The following is an 18,208-nucleotide window of genomic DNA, read 5'->3' on the forward strand; positions in this document are numbered from 1 at the left end:
ACAAGCAGTGAAAGTAAGGAAGGTGGGCAATAACTTTGCTGTAGAGAAACCTGACAATCAGTACTTCTGCCCATTTATCAAGGTTAAGGTCCTCTTGATAGTATGCGATGAGAGTGCAACTCACCTCTTTCTTCTCCTTCCTTAAGCCTCTAACCTAATTCTAACTAAAGAAAAAAGGGGGAAAAAAAGAAAATGAAAACCAAAACCACAAGGATATATCACCTCACACCTGCCAAAATGGCTATTATCAAAAAGGCAAGAAATAAGAAGTGCTGGTGAGGATATGGAGAAAAGAGAAGTTTTGTGCGATGTTGGTAAAAATGTAAATGGTGCAGACATTATGGAAAGCAGGGTGGTAGTTCCTACTAAAAAAAAAAAAAATACAACTACTGTATGATCCAGCAATTCCACTTCTGGGTATTTATCTGAAGAAAACAAAAACACTAAGTCAAAAAGATACATACATCCTTATGTTCACTGTTCTTTGCAGCATTATTTACAATAGCCACCATATGGAAACAACCTAAGCATCCTCAATGGAGAATGGATAAAGCAAATTCTTTATATATATGCACACACACACATATATATATAATATACAAAATAATTCAGCCATAAAAAAGAAGGAAATCTTTCCATTTGCAACAACATGGATGGACTTTAAGGGCTTTATGCTAAGTGAAATGTCAGACAAAGACAAATACAGCATGATCTCACTTATATGTGGAATCTACAACAGACAGACAAAACCATGCTCATGGATACAGAGAACAGATTGGTGGTTGCCAGAGGTGGGGGTAAAGTTGCTAGAGATGTGTGAAAGGGGTCAAAAAGGTACAAACTTCCAGTTATAACATGAATAAGTCATGGTGATGAAACATAGAGGGTGTGACTATAGTTAAATACTGTATTACATGTCGTAGTAGCTCAGTTGTATCTGACTTTCTGTCACTCCATGGACTGTAACCCACCAGGCTCCTCTGTCCATGGAATTCTCCAGGCAAGAATACTGGAATGGGTAGCCATTCCCTTCTCTAGGGGATCTTCCCAACCAAGGGATTGAATCTGGGTCTCCTGCATTGCAACCAGATTCTTTTACCATCTGAGCCACCAGGGAAGTCCCAATATGTAGATCTTAAAAGACTTTATCACAAGAAAAATATTTTTGTAACTATCTATGATGATAGACATTAATTAGACTTATTGTGGTGATTGTTTCAAAATTTATATAAACATCAAATCATTATGCTTCACACCTGAAACTAATATATGTCAGTTACATTCAATAAAAAACTTAGAATCTTGAATGAATATATGCCCTTACAGATAAAATAACAACATGCCCCTATATCAGCCATTCAATCCTAAAGAAGGGAGCGTCTTAACAAAGATATCAATACTTGAAGATACTGTAAACAGAAAGGACATAATAGGGGGGATTTCTTCTCTGTCTTGACTAAGAAAACAAAGAAAATACATAAAAAGTGAAATGATTAATCAATTAGGTGCTCAGAAGGAACACGCAAGGAAAAGTCTCTCTAAAGATTAAGGAGTGCTTCTTAGAGGATGATGGAGATAAATGAGTGCTTAGATATTGAATATTCCTAAAAATCCTTAGAAAATAAAGTGAATAAACTATTACTTGCAATACGCTAAAAAAGAAGAGAGTATTCTCATCGAAAGTTGACTCAATGTCTTAAGAACTCAAGTTCCCATACTTCAGGTAAAATTTTGCAAATAAGACACCTTTTATTTCTATTTAATAAAAATAGCTATGCCTTCTCTGAGTTTCAGCATCAAGTATAACATGTTTATACATTTTTACTCTATTTGAGCATGTTCTTCCTAAACTTACACTGATGAAATAAATTGTTGCTACTTCTGTGTAACATGTAAGGTTTTCAAAAATGTAAACTAGAATTTAACCAGTTTAAAATAAAATTTTAACAGTAATTTATTTTAATAGTAATTATCTTTTATATTATGTAAGCTAGATTCATATGTTATTAGCCACATGTTGGACATGAACTCACTACCTTAGTAAACTTATACTGTTTTCATGTTTGTCTCTGACATCATTCTGGGTCCATTTTGGGCCACTTGATTTTTCTTTTAAGAAAAAGAGATAAGTATGTAATTTAATTCAAGAAGGGGAAAACCAAGCTCTGACTCAAGAACTGAAATCCTTACTACAGTGGGAAATTTTGAGAAAATAATGGCCAATTTAGATAATGCTACTAAGGCCAAAGAACTCCTCGACCAAAAAGTTCATGCAGTTGAACACAGGGTGTTCAAATTAGAGCTGCAGTAGATATAACAAGGGCCTCTGCAGGGGTGTTGTCAGCCACTTAGTGGTGTCTGACTTGACTCCATGGACAGCAGCACATCAGGCTTCCCTTTCCCTCGCCATCTTCTGGAGCTTGCTCAAACCCATGTCAGTTGAGTCAGTGATGCCATCCAGCCATCTCATTCTCTGTTGTCCCCTTCTCCTCCTGCCTTCAATCCTTCCCAGCATCAGGGTCTTTTCCAATGAGTCAGTTCTTTGCATCAGATGGCAAGTATTGGAGCTTCAGCTTCAGTATGAGTCCTTCCAATGAATATTCAGGACTGATTTCCTTTAGGATTGACTGGTTTGATCTCCTTGCAGTCCGAGGGACTCTCAAGTCTTCTCCAACACCACAACTCAAAAGCATCAATTCTTCAGCGCTCAGCCTTCTTTATGGTCCAGCTCTCACATTCATACATGACTCTTGGAAAAACCATAATTTTGACTATACAGACCTTTGTATGCAAAGTAATGTCTCTCTGCTTTTTATTATGCTGTCTAGGTTTGTCGTAGCTTTTCTTCCAAAGAGCAAATTTGGAAGAGTCTTTTGAAATTAAAAGAAAGAAAAGAAATTAAAGAGTCTTTTAATTTCTTCAAGGGTAATGTGTGTTATTTTAGGGGAAGAATTTTGTACTTGGATCCCTGAAGACCTCTCTGAGATTTTTAATAATACTAAAAGTATCTGGGAAGTAAACAAAGAACAACTGTTTACAAGTGTGAAAAAAGAAAACACTTCCCCTTAGAGGGCTGCCATGAGTACACTTAATACCTCACTTGGTGAATTCTGACCTAGAACTCTCTACTCCCAAATGCTTCGTAACTATTATAGGAAATTGATGAGGGAATTGGTATATAAAAAGACTGCATATTCTGAAGTTATTTGTCAAACAGTTTTATTACATTCATTTCTCCAGGCCATCAGAAATACTGAAGAGAATTTTCAACCCAAAATATGTATTGTTTAAGCCTAACATTAAAATCAAATTCTAAAGCTGAACTTTAAAAGTTTGAGCCTATCAAGTATAGGGAGCTTTAATTCACTGTCCATAGAAGTAGCTAAGGAAATTATATCAGTGATTACTCCACTCTACTTTGAAATTGACTAACTTGACTAATAAAACAGGATCTTGGAAATGTATCTGGAACACGAGTTCACATTTCATTTTCCCGTTTGCCAATATTAAATTGGCCATGTGTCTGATGGCACAAAATCAACACAGCATGCTGCAATGAAAATGATTCCATGGCAATAAAACCTCAAGTTACCTGGATGATTTATTTAGTTGAACTGAAAGACATTAACAGTCTTGGCCTAAGTTGTTAACCACTCCACACATTAAGTGCCAATTGTAAAAAAGTAAATTGTGCCAGTGAATTAAGAAAGGTCACTATTATTAAGCAATATATAGCTTATATCAAGAGAAAAGTAAAAGGCATATTCTCTCATATCTTCTTCAATTTCTCTAATCATAGAAAAATCACTGGTATCTTCATTTAGTAAAGGAAATTCCCTTAGAGAATCTGGACTGGCTGGCTTGGACTCAGGATTCGTGGTTTATAACAAGTATCCCAGATATTTTGTGGTCAAAGACTTCTGGAATACCTCTAGAGTATATTTTATATTTTCCTATTAGTTCCTAAAATTTCTAATCTTAAATTCTTATGCATCTTCATGTTGTTCACAGAACGAAACAACACATTAAAAAGATCATACATCGTGACCAAGTGGGCTTTATCCCAGGGATGCAAGGATTCTTCAATATCCACATAACCCTGGCCCATGAGGTTTAAACATCTAGGACTTCCACTTGAATTTATGCCTGTAACACTTGACATATTGAAAACTTAAAATAACCTTCAAACTAATAATCCTCTCTCTCTAGGCTCTTATACAGATGGCAAACTAATCTTCCAAATGTAATTCTGCAATTATGTTAATTTCTTGATAAAGAAAATATTTTGATAGCACAGTCAAGTAAGTGCAGGCTCTGGATTAGACTTCTGGGTTTGAACCTTCTCTTGACCATTGACTTCCTGGCTCTACAAGCTTGTCAAAGTATTTAACTCCTCAGAGTTCTACTATCTTTACTCAAAATATATAAAAGTGCATAACATTTAATACTATACTGATTAATCAAATCACTAATTATTTAATCAAGATGAGATAATCCATGTGTATTGTCCCAGGTTCTGGCACAGGCTATGCAGTATTGAAGAAGATTCTTGAGAGTCCCTTGGACTGCAAGGAGATCCAACCTGTCCATTCTAAAGGAGATCAGTCCTGAGTGTTCATTGGAAGGACTGATGCTAAAGCTGAAACTCTGATACTTTGGCCACCTCATGCAAAGAGTTGACTCATTGGAAAAGACTCTGATGCTGGGAGGGATTGAGGGCAGGAGGAGAAGGGGACAACCGAGGATGAGATGGCTGGATGGCATCACCAACTCGATGGGCATGAGTTTGAGTGAACTCCAGGAGTTAGTGATGGACAGGGAGGCCTGGCGTGCTGCACTTCATGGGGTCGCAAAGAGTTGGACGCAACTGAGCAACTGAACTGAACTGATGCGGTCAATAAATATTACTATTACTATTATGTAGTGAGAAAATGGCTTGAAATATTACTCTTTATATCTTATTTCCTTATGTATAATTCTCCAATCAGTCAGAGATTAGAATTATGAAGAAGGAAGAAAAATTTAAATAAACTGCCAATGTTAAATTTGTAGTCTTCTCATTTTTTTTAATTGTAAATAAGGTCCTGAACTCACAACAAAATTAAAACAAAACAACCAATTTTTTTTTTATTTGTAGGAACCAAGATTATTAAGGGAAGAACAGACTCTCAAAACTCAGAAAGGAAGACAGAAAGAAGCAGAGCACAGAGTTCATGCCATAAAAATAGACTCATAAGATTCATAAAAGACTATAGGATTACCCTGACTATCTGACTCAGGCAAGACTAAATGAGAATTATGGCACTCCGGAGGAAAGAGGATTCAATGACATGGGAACTTGTAGGATGTCTATAGATCTCGGAGTGAGATGCCGAAGACAAGACCTGGGGACTCTAGGAAAGGATTGAAATCACATCTAGGCACTGCTAAGCATTGTCTGGCCCCCCCCCCAGAAAACGTTAGACAGAGGGAGCCAAATGAGCCTACTGTCCATCCCAGTGTTAGGAGCACTGTTAGATGTACTCTTTGTAGCTGCTTGGTGCAGGCCTTCCATTGACCGTGATCTGTCTGCATGTCTCTCAGCAGAAATGACACCCTCCAATAGCTAGGAATTTATTTAGTCCCATCCAAACTCTCCCTTGTGAACTAATCTTTTTCAATAGTCTAGAACATTCATAAGCTTCCTAAAACAGAGCTCAGTCCTCAGAGATATGGTGGAATAGAGGGAGAAAACTCAACAATTATGCCTGGGCTAACACTGAAACCTACTGATTGTATTTTATTATTATAATAATTCCTTATTGCCTTTTATGTCATATAAAACCCTAAGGCCTTCATAATCTCTACTCCAGAGTCAGATTATGCACATTATTTCCTTTCTAGCTGCAAGCATAAGTCATTCATCCAAATCAGATCAGTCTCTCTAAATGTCTATATAACACAATGATGTCAATTGATGTCTTCAATCATGTTTAGACTGTTTCTGTTGCTTCTCCTTTGTCTTTTCAAAACCTAACTATTTTCCAGTGCTCAGCTTAAATCCAATCTTCTCCATATGTTTTCTATAACTAAACCCAACCAACTCATCCATCTCTAAGCTACTATTATGGTTAGAAACTATGCAGTTACACCCTGAATATATATATTGCCTTGTGTTAATATCTCTTCCTATTTTGTGCATTTTTTTTATATCTCCAAGTAGTTTAGATATTCATAATGGTTAAAGATTGTATCTTTAAAGATATCATCTTTTGTATAAAGATACAATCTTCTGTAAAGATTATATCTTATTTGTCTTGTGTACACCATACAATGACACTCCAAAGTCTGTCTTAAGTATCTGTTGTTTAATTGAAATGTTCTGAACATCACAGGTTCATTAACCACCTTTTTTCCAAAGTTTATACCTTTTTATTTTGCACTGGGGACATAGCTGATTAACAATGTTGTGGTGGTCAAAACCACTTTAGCATGTGAAATATCTATTTAACTGTTCAGGTATAGATGAAAATGTTTCTGAAAGAAAAAAAAATCTGTAAATCAATATAGTCCTGTGTTTTGTATCAAAATGTGTTATATATGATTTTCATTTTTTTCACAGGCACAAAAAAAAATCCGTTTCTGACTTATAAAACTCTCTACCAGCTATACATCTGCCTTTTTGTTAGGCTGACCCATATTTTGTACTATTCTTGGTAATACAGTCTTTAACCTACTAAAATTTTTATAAAATACTAAAAAAATTTAAAGTATGTTAAATATTAATAAAATAAAGCTTAGTAATATATGCCACCAAAGTTTCTTCTAGAGCTGATATCTAATTCCATTTAATGTGCTAGCTATACCTGTTGTGGGTAACTCAATGGTCAGATAAATAAAGATCACAATCCAGTTCTTCTCTCAGAGGCTTTCTTGGTATTTTCCTATTTTGAACTATCTACCCCATAGTATTCCACAGAACCCACTGCAAACTCTCCTTTATTTTTCCCTTCTTTGTGTTTTCTACCCCAAATATGAAAAGGAAAAGGAAATCTTTTTAAAAAATTGTAAAAGTTCTTGAATGAACTAATAGTTTTCAACTATCAAATTTGAAAAAGCAATTATCACCTGGTAGAAAAGGGAAGTATGTGTGTATAGCCCTACTGCATGTTAAGAAGGAATATGAAATGATTTAGAAGTCTCATTGCAATCTTGTCAAATGTCTTACAATGACTTTTCAAGTTCCTATGAGAGCTGTTCATAGAACACCCCCAAGTATTCTCTCTGTGGCATTATCTTACTTCTCTGGACACACAAACCGCAGGGGCCCTGCACAGCCTATTTTCCTCCACATGAACTTCTCTTCTTCTGGACATGCGCATGGTCACCTCCTCAGGCTTTTTGCAAATGGACCTATTCTTCTCATCTTCCCTAAAATAGCAAACCATGCCCATTATCAACTCCATGTATTCAAGTTTATATTTTCCTGCATTGCAATTATTGTCTTCCACCATATTTTACAATTTCCTCCCTCATTTTGTTTATATTTTATCTCCACCAACAGAATAAATTTCCAAGGGGATAAGGATCGTTATCATTTTATTTATTCATATGTTCCAAACTTAAAATAGTTCTTGGAATATAATAGATGCTTAATATTTATTTAACTTATATGTAGAGTACATCATGCAAAATGCCAGGCTGAATGAAGCACAAGCTGGAATGAAGGTTGCCAGGAGAAATATCAATAACCTCTGATACACAGATGACACCACCCTTACGGCAGAAAGCAAAGAAGAACTCAAAAGCCTCTTGATGAAAGTGAAAGAGGAGAGTGAAAAAGTTGGCTTAAAACTCAACATTCAGAAAACTAAGATCATGGCCTCTGGTCCCATCATTTCATGGAAAATAGATGGGGAAGCAGTGGAAACAGTGTCAGACTTTATTTTGGGGGGGCAGCCATGAAATTAAAAGATGCGTGCTCCTTGTAAGAAAAGCTATGACCAACCTAGACAGCATATTAAAAAGCAGAGACATTACTTTACCAACAAAGGTACATCTAGTCAAAGCTATGGTTGTTCTAGTAGTTATGTATGGATGTGAGAGTTGGACTATAAAGAAAGTTGAGCGCCAAAGAATTGATGCTTTTGAACTGTGATGCTGGAGAAGACTCTTGAGAGTCCCTTAGACTGCAAGGAGATCAGAACAGTTAGTCCTAAAGGAAATCAGTCCTGAATATTCATTGGGAGGACTGATGCTGAAGCTGAAGCTCCAATACTTTGGCCATCTGATGGGAAGAACTGCCTCCTTGGAAAAGACCCTAATGCTGGGAAAGATTGAAGGTGGGAGGAGAAAGGAACGATAGAGGATGAAATGGTTGGATGGCATCACTGACACGATGGACATGAGTTTGAGTATGCTCCAGGAGTTGGCAATGGACAGGGAAGCCTGGCATGCTGCAGTCCATGGGTTGCAAAGAGTCAGACACGACTGAGCTGTGACAGAACTGAACAGAACTGAAATGTTTATTAAATGAATAGGTAATTCTAAAGATGACAATGATGCAAAAGACACAGTCATGGGACAACCAAGAAGAAAACACTAAATAACTTTAATTCTAGGCGAGAAAATGTATTATTCGCCTATGGAAAATTTAGTAATTAATCCAATTTAAATCATTGTTTAAAACCACAATGAAAAACCAATGCCATTTTTCACAGAATTACAAAAAAAAAAAAATTGAAATTTGTATCGAAACACAAAAGACCCCAAATAGCCAAACCAATCTTAAGAAAAGAATAGATCTTGAGTAATCAACTCCTTACTGAATACTATACTATACTATACAAAGCAACAGTAAGCAAAAAAAATATGCTGTAGCATAAAGACACACATATATGTCAATGGAACGGTATAGAAAGTCCAGAAATAAACCTACTCACCTATGGTCAATTAGTCTATGACAAAGGAGGCAATAATATACAGTGGAGAAAAGACAGTCTCTTCAATAATGGTGCTAGGAAAACTGAAAAACTACCAATACACATAAAATAATGAAGTGAGAACACTCTCTAACACCAGATACAAAAATAAATTCAAAATGGAGTGAAGATCTAAATGTAAGACTGGATACTATAAAACTCCTAGAGGAAAACATAGGCAGAACATTCTTTGACATAAATCACGGCAACATTTTTGGATCCATCTTCTAGAATAATGGAAATAAAAACAAAAATAAACAAATGGGAGTTAATCAAATGTAAAATCTTTTGCAGAGCAAAGGAAAACATTAATGAAACAAAGAAACAATTTATGGGGGAAAAAAACCTATGGAATGAGAGAATATATTTGCAAGCCATTCAACCAACAAGGGATTAATTTCCAAAATATACAAACAGTTCATATAACTTAGTATCAAACAAACAAACAACTCAATCAAAAAATGGGTAGAAGACCTAACTAGACATTTTCCAAAGAAGACATGCAGAATGCCAACAGGCGTATGAAAAAATGCTCAACATTGCTAAGTATTAGAGAAATGCAAATTAAAACTACAAAGAAGTATCACCTCACACCAGTCAGAATGGTCATCATTAAAAAGTCTACAAATAATAAGTAACAGAGAGGATGTGGAGAAAAAGGATCCTTCTTATACTGTCTGTGTTACTATAAATTAACGTACCCACGTGGAAAATAGTAAGGAGGTTTCTTTAAAAACTAAAAATAGAGCTACCATGTGCTCTTACAATCCCACAACAGGGCATATATCCAGAGAAAATGAGAATTTGAAAAGATACATGCACCCTAGTGTTCATAGCAGCACTATTTCCAATAGCCAAGACAGAAGAAGCAGCCTAAATGTCCATCAATTAATGAATGGACAAAGATGTGGTGTGTATATACATATACACACACACACACACACACACTGGAATATTTCTCAGCCAAAAAATAAATGATATAATGCCACTTGCAGCAATATGGCATTATCATAGAGATTATCATTAAGTGAAGTAAGTCAGAGAAAGACAAATATCATATGATATCACTTATATGTGGAGTCCAAAATATGTCACAAATGAACTTATTTATGAAACAGACTCATATATACACATAAGAACAAGTATATGTATAACTGAATCCATTTCCTGTATACCTAAAACTAACACAACATTGTAAATTAATGATATTTAAATTTTTTAAAGTTAAAAAAAAATGAAACCATACAAAAGAGTCCAGTGCATTGAGTATATCTCTCCCTTGTGGCTCAGACAGTAAAGAGTCCACCTGCAATGCAGGAAACCCTGGTTTGATCCCTGGGTCAGGAAGATCTCCTGGAGGAGGGCATGGCAATCCACTCCAGTATCCTTGCCTGGAGAATCTCATGGATAGAGAAGTCTGATGGGCTACAGTCCACGGGGTGGCATAGAGTCAGACATGACTGAGCAACCGACACACACACAGAACAAAACGTAAGCCATGTAAATTTCAGTTCAGTTCAGTCACTCAGTCATGTCCGACTCTTTGCAACCCCATGAACTGCAGCACACCATGCTTCCCTGTCCATTGCAAACTCCCAGAGCTTCCTCAAACTCCTGTCCATCAAGTCGGTGATGCCATCCAAGCATCTCATTCTTTGTCGTCCCCTTCTGTTCCTGCCTTCAGTCTTTCTCAGCATCAGGATCTTTTCCAAGGAGTCAGTTCTTCACATTAGATGGCCAAAGTATTTGAGTTTCAGCTTCAGCATCAGTCCTCCCAATGAATATTCAGGACTGATTTCCTTTGGGACTGACTGGTCTGATCTCCTTGCAGTCCAAGGGACTCTCAAGAGTCTTCTCCAGTTCAAAAGCATCAATTCTTCAGCGCTCAGCTTTCTTTACAGTCCAGCTTTCACATCCATACATGACTACTGGAAAAACCATAGCTTTGACTAGATGGACCTTTATTGGCAAAGTAATGTCTCTGCTTTTTAATATGCTGTCTAGGTTTGTCATAGCTTCTCTTCCAAGGAGCAAGCATCTTTTAATTTCATGGCTGCAGTCACCATCTGCAGTGATTTTGGAGCCCAAGAAAATGTTTTAGCTTGGTCTAAATCCAACCTCTATCACTTGTGAACTAGATGAACTAGATCAAGTTCTTCTACTTTAGCCTTGACCAACTTAGCTATAAAATCAGATAAGAATGCCTGTTTCTCAGGTCCACTCACTGTAGATGGTTTATATCAAGTAGTGAACCCAAGGAATGATTCAATAAAATGATAAAAATTACTTAGATTTTTTGGAAAGAAATACAGAGAGGAGATCTTGCCTCTATCAGCAAATATGTAGTTATTTAAATATAGCAAGGAGGCTTGCATAATTCAGTATGACTTAGATTTTACAGATTTATCTCCTTCATTTTGTTTATAACTAATATATCTGCAAGACAGAAACTCAAATAAATCTGTACCCAGTTTAAATTTACTCTTACCCTATAACTTAAAAAACCACACAATTTATCTATTCATATTTTTATTAGTAAAAATATTTAATCTCCCCATATAGCCAACCCATCCCCTGTTTCCCTCCCTAAATTGGCCACCAGGGATATAAGGAAAGGAATACACTTACATGACCTTGTGGCACAGCAAGCGAGGACACCCCTCTTTTCATGCAGACACTCTTTTCTGGAGCAATGTCCTCTGTCTTCAGATTACTAGAGTCTAATGACCTCTGATAATCCAGCTATCCCTGGATCGCAGTAGCCTCTTTGACTCATAGTGTCTTTATAGACTACCTACCCTTGGTGATCACCATTTACTTCATCCAGTCTCATGACCTGGAGTTTTCACCTGTCTCTGCTGTGGGGTCACCTAACCTCATCAGAAGCTGCCTGATGACAGGCTAGCTGGCTCTCCTCTCAGGGTACATGACACACAGCAAGGCCATCAGGGCACTCACTCTATCAGGAGGCACCCTATTCACTAAAGTAGGTTGGTTATGCACACGTTCTTGGTACAGAGTAGTTAACCACATATACCAGTTGTCCAGAAAAAAATTTTTTTCAATTTTCCCAAATGTCTCAGTGTGGTTTCTTTCACTCTAAAAAGGGTTGTGCTCTGGACCATAAATTGAATTGTCACCCTACAAATGGGAGAGCAGATAAAAATGCCCTGGTCTTTACCTCCCATTCACTTATCTAAGGTCCCTGTCTGCGCCTTGCACCATCCTCTTGGAAACCAGAGACAAGAAGCAGGAAGTCAGGATGCAAAAGCCCTATGGCTTTACTTTCCTTCCGAAGTCATTCCTTCTCTTCTCTTCTCTTTTCTCCCCTCCAACTTTCAGACTCTAATCTCTTGTTAAGCTTTTATAATAAGCAAGGATATTTCTTCCACATTATAGGAGACATCTAGGAGCTGAGTCCTCCAGGCTGGATATCTGGTATGATTATAAGGCAGATAAACAAATTCTGCTTAATTCCTTCTTAAAACAATAGACTGACAGATTCTATACTATTGCATAATCCTGTTTTTTAATGAGAGAAGCCGAACATTTGGCTCCCTGCTTTGCTACAGCTTATTCTGTCTGTTGGGTCAGATTACAGATGTTAAGACTGTAATATCTGTGTTACTCACCCTAAAGTGTTTTATTAATTTTCTCTTAATAATTCTTTCAATCTTATATTAATTCAACTGAGATATTCTTCAAAGAGATTAACTTCAATTACTTAAACACCAAAGGCAAGAAAGAATGCTCTGTAAATCATAAAGTGAGTACCTCTTAATCAAAAGATGAAACCAGAGCTGAAAAGGAATAAAATTGTCAATTTACTGGCTGGCCTCAGAATTGCCTCCACATTTCTAATTAGCATTCTCCTCTCCTCTGAGGCACATTCACCTTCCTACCAACCATTTCTTGACCAAATTTTTCTCCCCCTTAAATCGTGTGTTTTGTTCTTGACTAAAATATTCTTGGGGTACCATTTTATCTTCTATCAATATCTATGTCATAAAAATAAACAACTGGGAAAGCACTAACAAAATATTGGGGAGTATTATATGTCGGCCTTCCCTTGCAGCTCAGCAGAAATCGTCTGCAATGTGAGAGACCTGGGTTCGATCCCTGGGTTGGGAGGATCCCTTGGAGAAGTGAACGGCTGGCTACCCACTCCAGTATTCTGGCCTGCAGAATTCCATGGCCTGTATAGTCCATGGGGTCACAAAAAGTCGGACATGACTGAGTAACTTTCATTTTCATATTATATGTCAGGTGAAACAATGTGAGTCTGGGAAAATGAGTATCCAGTTTTTTTTTTAATGTCTAATAGGCAGCAATGGGAAGGATAGTTGGGAAAAGATTTTTGAGTTCATCAGAGAATAGCATCCGCCACAACCTCTTCTCACTCTTAATGTCCCTTAAGATAATATGTCAGGAGAAATAGCACCAGTTAATTTTTTTCTTTTAAAATGGATTAATTCATTATTTTTAGATACTTTCTCAAAGAGGTTTTCATTAAACTTTCCAGTGGGGAAGAGAGAATATGAAAATGAGCCTGCAGCCATGCAGTTGCTCCAATTAGGACCTGGGCTTCTCGTTGTCCACTGTGGAGGCAGAGGCATGTGCATCCCTTCTTTTACTGCTGCTGCTAAGTCACTTCAGTCATGTCCAACTCTGTGTGACCCCATAGACGGCAGCCCACCAGGCTCCCCTGTCCCTGGGATTCTCCAAGCAAGAACACTGGAGTGGGTTGCCATTTCCTTCTCCAATGCATGAAAGTGAAAAGTGAAAGTGAAGTCGCTCAGTCGTATCCAACTCTTCTCAATGGCACTCATATTATTTTCCACTGAAGCAGACATTTTAATGAAAAACAACATAAACATGTTCGGTTCAGCTCAGTCACTCAGTCGTGTCTGACTCTTTGCAGCCCTATGGAATGCAGAACGCCAGGCCTCCCTGTTGATCACCAAGTCCCAGAGTCTACCCAAACTCATGTCCATTGAGTTGGTGATGCCATTCAACCATCTCATCCTCTGTCGTCTCCTTCTCCTCCTGCCTTCAATCTTGCCCAGCATCACGGTCTTTTCAAATGAGTCAGTTCCTTGCATCAGGTGTCCAAAGTATTGGAGTTTCAGCTTCAGCATCAGTCCTGCCAATGAACTCTCAGGACTGATTTTCTTTAGGATGAACTGGTTGGATCTCCTTGTAGTCCAAGGGACTCTCATAAGTCTTCTCCAACATCACAGTTCAAAAGCACCAATTCTTCGGTGCTCAGCTTTCTTTATAGTCCAACTCTCACATCCATACATGACCACTGGAAAAACCATAGCCTGGACTAGACGGACCTTTCTTGACAAAGTAATGTCTCTGCTTTGTAATATGCTGTCTAGGTTGGTCATAACTTTCCTTCCAAGGAGTAAGCATCTTTTAATTTCATGGCTGCAGTCACCATCTGCAGTGATTTTGGAGCGCCCCAAAAATAAACCACTGTTTCCACTCCTTCCCCATCTATTTGCCATGAAGTGATGGGACCAGATGCCATGATCTTCGTTTTCTGAATGTTGAGCTTTAAGCCAACTTTTTCACTCTCCTCTTTCACTTTCATCAAGAGGCTCTTTAGTTCTTTTTCACTTTCTGCCATGAGGGTGGTGTCATCTGCATATCTGAGGTGATTGATATTTCTCCCGGCAATCTTGATTCCAGCTTGTGCTTCTTCCACCCCAGCATTTCTCATGAAGTACTCTCCATATAAGTTAAATAAGCACAGTGACAATATTCCAATTTGACATACTCCTTTTCTTTTTTGGAACCAGTCTGTTGTTCCATGTCCAGTTCTAACTGTTGCTTCTTGACCTGCATACAAGTTTCTCAAGAGGCAGGTCAGGTGCTCTGGTATTCCCATCTCTTTCAGAATTTTCCACAGTTTCTTGTGATGCACACAAAGGCTTTGGCATAGTCAATAAAGCAGAAAACGATGTTTTTCTGGAACTCTCTTGGTTTTTCGATGATCCAGTGGATGTTGGCAATTTGATCTCTGGTTCCTCTGCCTTTTCTAAATCCAGCTTGAACATATAGAAGTTCATGGTTCATGTATTGTTGAAGCCTGCCTTGGAGAATTTTGAGCATTACTTTACTAGTGTGTGAGATTAGTGCAATTCTATGGTAGTTTGAACACTCTTTGGCATTGCCTTTCTTTGGTATTGGAATGAAAACTGGCATTTTCCAGTCCTGTGGCCAATGCTGAGTTTTCCAAATGTTAGAAATTTGTTTTTACAATTTTGGGTTTTTTTTTTAAAGTTCATCTTTGCAAGTACAGTTCATTTAAGTAAATTTTTCAAAGAGGCAGAAATCCTGGAGGTTAGGACATTTCCATGAAAGATTCTAGCTACACCCCATCTCCAAAAAATAATACAAACATAATACACACCCACTATTGCATTAAAATGTGTCATTTAACACAAAGAAGGAAACTATAAGGGTTTTCTTAGCTGAGCTCCTTTTATATGTCAAGTATTGTAATTACAATCATTGGTAAGATCTAGAGATAAGTCAACATTTATCAAGCATTTAGAATATGCTTAGCATGGGGTTATTTATAGCAAGTCTATGGGGTATATCCATTATTATTCACAGTTGACAAATGAAGATAGGAAGTTCTTCAGAAGTTAAATAACCTGATCAAGATTACAACTGCTAGAAAGCAGCTCAGATGGTATTCAAACCAGAGCCATCTACCTCCAGAGCCTGAACTCCCACTACTAAATCATACTGTCAGCAGAGAGACGGAGTAAGAAATATTTTAGGAAACATCATGTGCAAGGCAAAAATGAAGAAGTGAAACAAAAGTAAGATTCTGCAAGAACTTCAGGAAGCCCTACATGGTAGTTAAGCTGCCTTTTCGGTAGTTAAGCTCACAGCAATCTTGTTCTTAAAGTGTCCAGCCCCAGGGACAGCAGGAATGAGAAGATATTGTGGCAGACACCGTTCATCAACCAACTCAAAAGTCATTTCCCAACTGTCCTTTCCAAGGCTGCCTATTAAAGAACCCAAAAGCTAGACTTTCATTTTCACAGACTCACAACAGGTTGCCATGTGACAGAGTTCTGGTCAAAAAGTCACGAGTTAAAAGGGGCAATCTAGTAGAGAATTTCTAGAAAAGATTTAATTTGCTGACTTTTTTTAAAAAAGCAATTGATATAACTCTCTGACATAAATCATAGCAGGATCCTCTATGACCCACCTCCCAGAGTAATGGAAATAAAAGAAAAATAAACAAATGGCACCTGATTAAACTTAAAACCTTTTGCATAATGAAGGAAACTATAAGCAAGGTGAAAAAACAGCCTTCAGAATGGGAGAATATAATAGCAAATGAAGCAACTGTCAAATAATTAATCTCAAAAATATGTAAGCAGCTCATGCAACTCAATGTGTCAGAAAAATAAATGACCCAATCAAAAAATGGGCCGAAGACCGAAACAGACATTTCTCCAAAGAAGACATACAGATGGCTAACAAACACATGAAAAGATGCTCAACATCACTCATTATCAAAGAAAAGCAAATCAAAACCACGAGGTACTATCTCACACCAGTCAGAACGGCTGCTAACAAAGTCTACCAACAATAAATGCTGGAGAGGGTGTGGAGAAAAGGGAAACCTCTTACACTGTTGGTGGAAATGAAAACTAGTACAGCCACTATGGAGAACAGTGTGGAGATTCCTCAAAAAACTGGAAATAGAACTGCCATATGACCCAGCAATCCCACAGCTTGGCATACACAGCGAGGAAACCAAAATTGAAAGAGACATGTGTACCTCAATGTTCATCGCAGCACTGTTTAAAATAGCCAGGACATGGAATCAACCTAGATGTTCATCAGCAGACGAGTGGATAAGAAAGCAGTGGTACATATACACAATGGAATATTACTCAGCTATTAAAAAGAACACATTTCAATCAGTTCTAATGAGGTGGATGAAACTGAAGGCTATTATACAGAGTGAACTAAGTTAGAAAAAAAAAAACACCAATACAGTATATTAACGCATATATATGGAATTTAGAAAGATGGTAATGAGGACCCTATATGCGAGACAGCAAAAGAGACACAGATATAAAGAACAGACTTTTGGACTCTGTGGGAAAAGGTGAGAGTGAGATGATTTGATAGAATAGCATCAAAACATGTATATTACCATATGTGATATAAATCACCAATCCAGTTCCATGCATGAGACAGGGAGCTCAGGGCTGGTCCACTGGGATGACTCTGAGGGATGGGATGGAGAGGGAAGTGGGAAGGGGGTTCAGAATGGGGGACACATGTACACCCATGTCTGATTCATGTCAGTGTATGGCAAAAACCACTGCTACTGCTACTGCTAAGTCACTTCAGTCATGTCCAACTCTGTGCGACCCCATAGACGGCAGCCCACCAGGCTCCCCCGTCCCTGGGATTCTCCAGGCAAGAACACTGGAGTGGGTTGCCATTTCCTTCTCCAATGCATAAAAGTGAAAAGTGAAAGTGAAGTCACTCAGTCATGTCCGATCCTCAGCGACCCCATGGACTGCAGCCTACCAGGCTCCTCCATCCATGGGATTTTCCAGGCAGGAGTACTGGAGTGGGGTGCCATTAATATTGTAAAGTAATTAGCCTCCAATTAAAATAATTAAATTTTTAAAAAGTAAAAAACCAATTGATAGTACTGCCTTTTCCTCCTTTCTTTCTGCCTTGACTATTGGCATAAAGCCAGGAATTACAGACACACCTTAAGTACTGAAGTCAAGAAAAGAAAGCTGTGGAACAGACAGATAGAAAAGATACGGATATTGTGGTGAAGCTGACCCAAGAGCAGCCCTTACTTAGCCACATAAAGATTAGTTATATGAGAAAAATGAACCCTCTTTGATTAATATAGCTGAATGCATTCCTAACAGGCATAAGGCCTTAATAAACTGAATCAATCTTTATTTCATTTTCTCAGACTAGAATCAACCTCAGTTGGATTTTACGAGTTTCAACAAAATGATTAATGAATTGTGAATTGTTTATTACATCTGCTGCCCTCCATTTTCTAGTGGGTTTTACGCTTTTTGAAATTAAAGATAATGTCAGGAAATACTGAAGGTACTTTGGGTAGGTTATGGATTTTCTTCAAGTTTTACAAAATCAAACTTAAGCGTATTTAAGGACCTACTTGTATTCTCCCACCAGATTTTTCAAACTTTTATTTTTCATCGTTTTCAAAT

This window comes from Capricornis sumatraensis, chromosome 7 (assembly GCF_032405125.1).
Source record: "Capricornis sumatraensis isolate serow.1 chromosome 7, serow.2, whole genome shotgun sequence".
NCBI classification, from domain to species: Eukaryota; Metazoa; Chordata; class Mammalia; order Artiodactyla; family Bovidae; genus Capricornis; species Capricornis sumatraensis.